We start from the raw sequence: 6,164 nt of genomic DNA on the forward strand, positions 1-6,164 counted from the left end.
TGAACAGTGCGGGTGGAAGGTCATCCGGACCGGGAGCTCGGTGGCGCTTGAGAGAACATATGCAGTCGTAAACCTCCGAGGCCGTAGGTGGTTCCACGTTCACCGTCCAGGGTTCTAATTCACCTGTGGGCTGCAGATGAGTGCTGGCTGGTGGCCAAGACATTTGTTGCTCAAAGTATTCAGCCCACCGGTCAAGGCGTTCCTCCTTATTAGAGATGGTCGTTCCATTCGGACAGAAACGTTCCTGTGTACTGCTGTGAAAAACCCAATCATAGCACGGCTCTTTCAGTATTCTGGACTCCGATCCCCTTCTACAATCAGAAACAGCATATGGTTTGCTGGGCTACCCCTAACCCCCTTGATATCAGAAGCCGTTGAACACCAGGTTGCAGTCGCGTCAAACAGTATCCTGGCTTCGTTTCAGGCATTCTAGAGTGGAACATTTCCACTAACCATACGGCATCTCCTGTGGTCTGTCATTTGAGAACCCCAGCACGAGTTCAGTGTATGACGGAGAAACTCAAGCTAGGTGGTTCGGCTAGAAAGTGACGGGATATCATTCGATACGAGTGGTCATGTGTCCTGTAGGATTTCTAGTCAAATGTGCATAGAGAATCACGTGGGCTCCAACCACTACCATCCCACAGTCCTCAACCGTAAAGTGGCTACCCTCATTCACCGCTGCCAAATCATAGTCTGTCACCTACGGACATTTCATTAACACGATTTTGGAGCAGAACAATGCCTTCCTTGAGAGGGTGGTCGGACATTAGTAGTCTTAACCACGCCAACCTGACAAGCCTTATTTCCCGTTTCAGTGATTTCGATCTAGGTAGTCGAGAACGGCCCCTCACACCTGAGGGGCCAAACATAAAGACTGTTATCGGAATAAATAACTCGCTCACGACAGGTGAACTGATCACACTCCATAAGTTGCACTTGCTCCGTATGCCGGTCGACCGATTTCCTCGAAGGCACTTTTCGCACAACTACGCGAAGGGTAGAGGAGGGGAGGTCAAATAATGATTTTGCAGCGAAGTATGAAAGCCAGTACCAGGAATCTAAGTTGCGGTGAACACTGCCGTCTTCCTGGATGAAGACCCGCTGATACCCATGTATTTAAGCAGCAATTATATCAGCTACCGCCCGTAATCCGTAGCTACCTAACACATCTCCCCAAATCATCGGTGAACGAAACCGCGGCAGCCATAACCACTGTACGGCAGGTACGCCGTTCTTCCAGCTAGTGACGATAAACCTCTCGAACAACCAGAGACATCGGAAAAGAGAGATCTGTTGTCAAACGAATTATGTCATGAATTCGGCATAGACCGAAGAAGACTTACAGAAGTACAACATAGCTCGCACAGTAGGCTACTACATTTCATCACTGACAAAACAAGTTTTCGAACATCATACTTAGCCGCCGCACAACCATAGTTTGTTCGGACGTTTTACTGTGGAAAATAAGTGGACGGAGAAGGGACTTAGTACTAGCAAATCAGAACCATTCCGAAATGCGTACACCTCCAGACACTCATTCAGGTAGTGGATAGGAAATGACAAGATCATTGACATCGATTGGCAGCCATATCTTGCAGTTTCACCAACCGTGGACGTCGGGAATCAAGTTAATCTCATCCTAAACGATGGGCCGCACCGACATTACCCATAATACTCCCAGTCGTTTTCGAATGCCACTGCCGGGTCAAAATTAGACCACTCTAGTTGCGTATGGTAAGCAGCTCTTTGCCCAGCATGCACAACGCAGACCTGAAACAATCCGGACTTCGGTGCTAGACCAATTCTTCGATAGAAGTTTCCGTTGCGCACCGGAATACTCGCTTTCTAGTTGCCTCATCGCGCATTAGCGGACACCAGTTATCCTTTTGAGACAACCCGTTTTGGAAGACCTGGAGATGGCTCAGTTCCGCTGTCCGAAGAGGCCACGTCACAAAGTAACTCTGAGTGTTATCTGATACACATGTTGCTTGAGGTTTAGGGGCATGTTGCTTTGCCGCCGTGGTTGTCTCGAATCAAATAACGCGACCCAATTCTCGCAGACCCTTCATTGACATCGTCTGTCAAACTACAATCGGAACTAATGTTAGCTTTCAAGATGCGTCAAACGCTCGTAAATTCAAATTCTCCTCCTTGGATTGTCAATCGCATATTGTCATGAAGCATGACCTTACACTTTGTGGGTGCAAAGTGCATGCGAAAACATCTGAGTCGTCACCTCCTCTTCGAAGACGAGAACGACGTCATCTGCATATTCCCGGTCGACAAGGCTCTCGTTAGCGGTTATTTGAACATCAGGGCCTTTATGTCCTTATAGCATTCCGTCACTATCCCGTCCATGACGAAATAAAATGAGGATGGAGACAGTGTGCACCGCTGACGGACACCACTTTGTATACAAATGTTTTTGGAGAGCTATCTCTATGCTTTCGAGCGCTCGCAAGTCTTAGAACACAAAGAATTTACTGTGCTTACATACCACCTGGGCATTCCTCGCTGGACAAGCGTGTTAAGGAGATCAGACCGGTCAATCATCTTGGAAACCCGGGAATACGGGTCACTTGGACAAATGAGGCGTTGTTCTGGCACGTGACGGAGTGCCGACGCATCCCTTACAAGGTCGGAACACCATTTACCGCTCTTGAGTTAGTTTCGCGAGCCAACATGAGGCGAGAGAAGAGAACTAACGCTAAGAGCTAAGACCAAGGTCAAAGTATTCACTCCTTCTCCAAAATGAATACCATCACTGATTCTCCTCCGTTGTTTAGGACAGTCTCCTTTTCTCATGTAGGCAAATAGGTCAGACAAACACTAACTGAGAACTTTAAAATGCGAGTGGGTAGTAATCCGGATCAGGAGTTCGGCGTTGCTTGAGAACATATGCGATCATAAACCTCCTAGTCAGTATGGGGTTCTAGGTTAACCATCCAGGGTTCCATTTCAGCTGTATTCTCCAAACAATTGGCAGAGGGTCGGCACCAGAACTGTTTTCCGACGCATACGGCCTAACGATCGAGGCGTTCTTCTTCGTGCCTCCTCTGATCCTTCGTCGCTTCGCTTACAGGTGTTCTCCGAGGACGGGTTGCACGGATCATCTGAAATAAGCTTTGGGCATTCTCACTGAGCTTCAGATGCCTTAGTGGTTACGATGTGAACGTACTGACCTGAAGGTCCGTGGTTCGAACTCATCCTCAGCATCCCTTACCGGAATCCTCGTTGTTCTCGGGTCAGGTCTTCATGTGCTTTTATAAACTACGTAAAATTAAGGAAGCAGTCTGGTTATAACGAGGGTCAAGCTAGTTCATCTGTGATCGTCCCTTTCTTAATATCAACTCACCCTGGTTGGTTGGGACAGTCTCTTTTGCCCAGACGGGGGTAAAAAATTTAGACTAACACCAACTGATGTTTTCGTCTCCATCCTTAAACAGCGCGGGTGGGAGTTCGTTGGAACGAGCTGATCGGTGGCGCTTGAGGGAGAAAGACCATTCGCATATTTAAGAAGCTGTCGAAGGGTCCGAGTTTATCGCCCAGAGTTCCATTACTAGTCGGAATTCCGAATGAGCAACTGTGGATGGCCATCTGAATTGTTCACAATGTCGAGCACGGCGTCCCGGGCATCTTTCTTCGTTTGAAACGAGTGTGCCATTTTGTCGTTGGATGCTTCAAACATGAGAATCCCTAGTCTGTTGCGCGTACCTGCTGGAATAGCTTCCGCAGATTCCTAGTGTTTCGATCCCTCCATTTTCTCGGCTTTTTGGACGCACCGGGCCCCTCGATCTGCACAGATGCTCTTTTTCACCTGATGTCTATCATTTGTGCTGTACTGCCGGCCGGCAGCAATACATGTCCGAGCTTCGAGTAGTTTCAGAGTTTAGCTCAAGATCTGCTATTCCACAAGCAGTGTCAGGTGCTTTGCAGAACTGCGTATGGTGCTTCCTGTTAGATGTTGGCATCAGAGGATGGATCAAAATAGACTTCAATGGGTAATTTTGATGAGTTCGCTTCGCGTTATAGCTTGGGAGCTTCTCAGTAGCCAGTTGAGGCGTACGCCTCTGTCGCACGCCCAAAAAGACAAACAGAAATAGCAGCAAACAAGCGCGTGATCCGAGTCCGTATTCCATTCGCTGTTATCCGTGGGTTTCGTCTCCAGTCCAAGACAACCGCTCGAGTGAACCTTGACACACCTAGTTCAATCTACTTGCGCGTTCATAACTTCGGTAACCACAACAAATCCCAACTATTGGCCCACCATAATAAAGCGGTCGAAACATCTTTGATTATCGGAGCTAGTTTGTTGAGGTGTAAACATATGCAATGAACGGACGGCAATTACTCTCGTTTGTGTGAGATGGGGCATAGTCAATTTCATGGCTTTACGTGCGTTATGATACTATTATGGCTCCCAGGCCCATGGGAGAGGACTAATATGGTCCTCTTTCAAAGATTTTATCTCAAAAACATAGTTGCGAAGTTTCGGTGTTTGGCGTAAAACCGCCAGAGCAGTCTACATTTTAAGGAGCAAGTCTCTCGCTCAAGTCTCACTCTCCAGTATAGCTCAATGGATCGCTGAGGTGCGCAAACCGTCACACCACGGTCAGGTTCAGTCTCTTCGTGACGGGAAGAATGTGTCCAGCACCAGAAGGTGCATCGGTTGGGACATGTGTTGCGTATGCCGAACCATCGTTTGCCGAAGAGTGCTGTTTTTTATGCCAAATTCAAAGTAGTATAAGCAGAGAGATGACCAACCCTTGACTTGGCAGATGAGTATGAAGATCACGAAAAACTTGGGTGCTGTCGGTGCTACTCGCCTTCCAGGATGGGGACCGCGTGATCCCCATTGTGCCTGGTTGAAGACACTACAAGATATGGCTGCCAACCGATGTCAGTGGCATCCTTGTTGTCAGTTTCTATCCAGATCGCCTGAGTGAATGTCTGGAGGTGTAGGCACCTCGGAATGATTGTGTTAAGCTAGCATTAAGTCCCTTCCCCATCCACCTTTATTCTTTTCTTCACAAAAAGACTTTCAAATAAATCATGTTTGTACAGCAGTGAGGCATCGGTGTTGAACAATGATGTTGATGATGATGATAACTTCCAGTGGAGTGGCTGGAGACGAGATTACTTCTCGAATCGGGAAGGCCAGGGCAGTATTCGTCAACCCCCCGCTCCTATGGTGCTGTGGTGATATCAGTTTGTCTACCAAGGATAAAGTGTGCATTGCAACTGTGCGACCCGTCCTACTCTATGTATTAGGAACGTGGTCTGTACATAGAGATGTACAAAAAGTATCAGTGTTTGACCACCAGTGTCTTCGAAACATTGAACCAGTCTGATGGAGACATTGGATTACCAATGCTAAATGGTTTCCGAAAAAGGAACTCCCCCACGATGGATTAGTCGCCCACGCTTCATAGGCTACGATGGTTAGGATATGTGCACCGCATGCCAGATGACTATCTTCAAAAACCTTATTTCACCCAGCCCTGTGCTTTTTGAATGCGATAGAGGGGTAGACAGTCTATTACCTCCTAATGAAATATGAAAACACCAACCAGTAAACCAGGTCGCCTCGACAAATACCGCCTCCTTGGATGGGGATCCCAGGATTCGGCTCACCCATAGTAAATGATATTGGCACATATGGCTCGACCATACAGCCAATGGTGCTCGTGCATCAGGACTATCGCATTCAATGCTTCACTATATCTCCGAGGGTCTCCAATTTTCCGCTGACCGAAACTGCAGTATCTGGTAACAACGTACCATTGGTACATGGGTTACAGCTGATAAACTGAACTGATCTGTTTTCAATAAAATTCATCACAATCTCTCGCAACCTCGCGCGGAAGAGCTTAACGGCAGTGACATTCTCAGAAGCTTTCCCCTAAAGAAAATCCGAATTAAACCACCATGCGAGATATCGATCGCAAGACAACATGATGGCCCCGTCACGAAGAGACTGGAACTTACCGTGGTGTGACGGTTTGCGCACCTCAGCGATCCATTGAGCTATACTGGAGTGTCCCGCGACACTCACAGAGTCTCTCACACCAGGTTGGTCAATGGTTAGAGGTCTGACGAACACAGTCTCCTGGCCCTCCAGGTTGGGGGTTGGAACATGTGGCGACTTGTTCCGTAGAAAT

The sequence above is a fragment of the Opisthorchis viverrini genome, assembly GCF_000715545.1.
Source record: "Opisthorchis viverrini unplaced genomic scaffold opera_v5_182, whole genome shotgun sequence".
Taxonomy (NCBI): Eukaryota; Metazoa; Platyhelminthes; class Trematoda; order Opisthorchiida; family Opisthorchiidae; genus Opisthorchis; species Opisthorchis viverrini.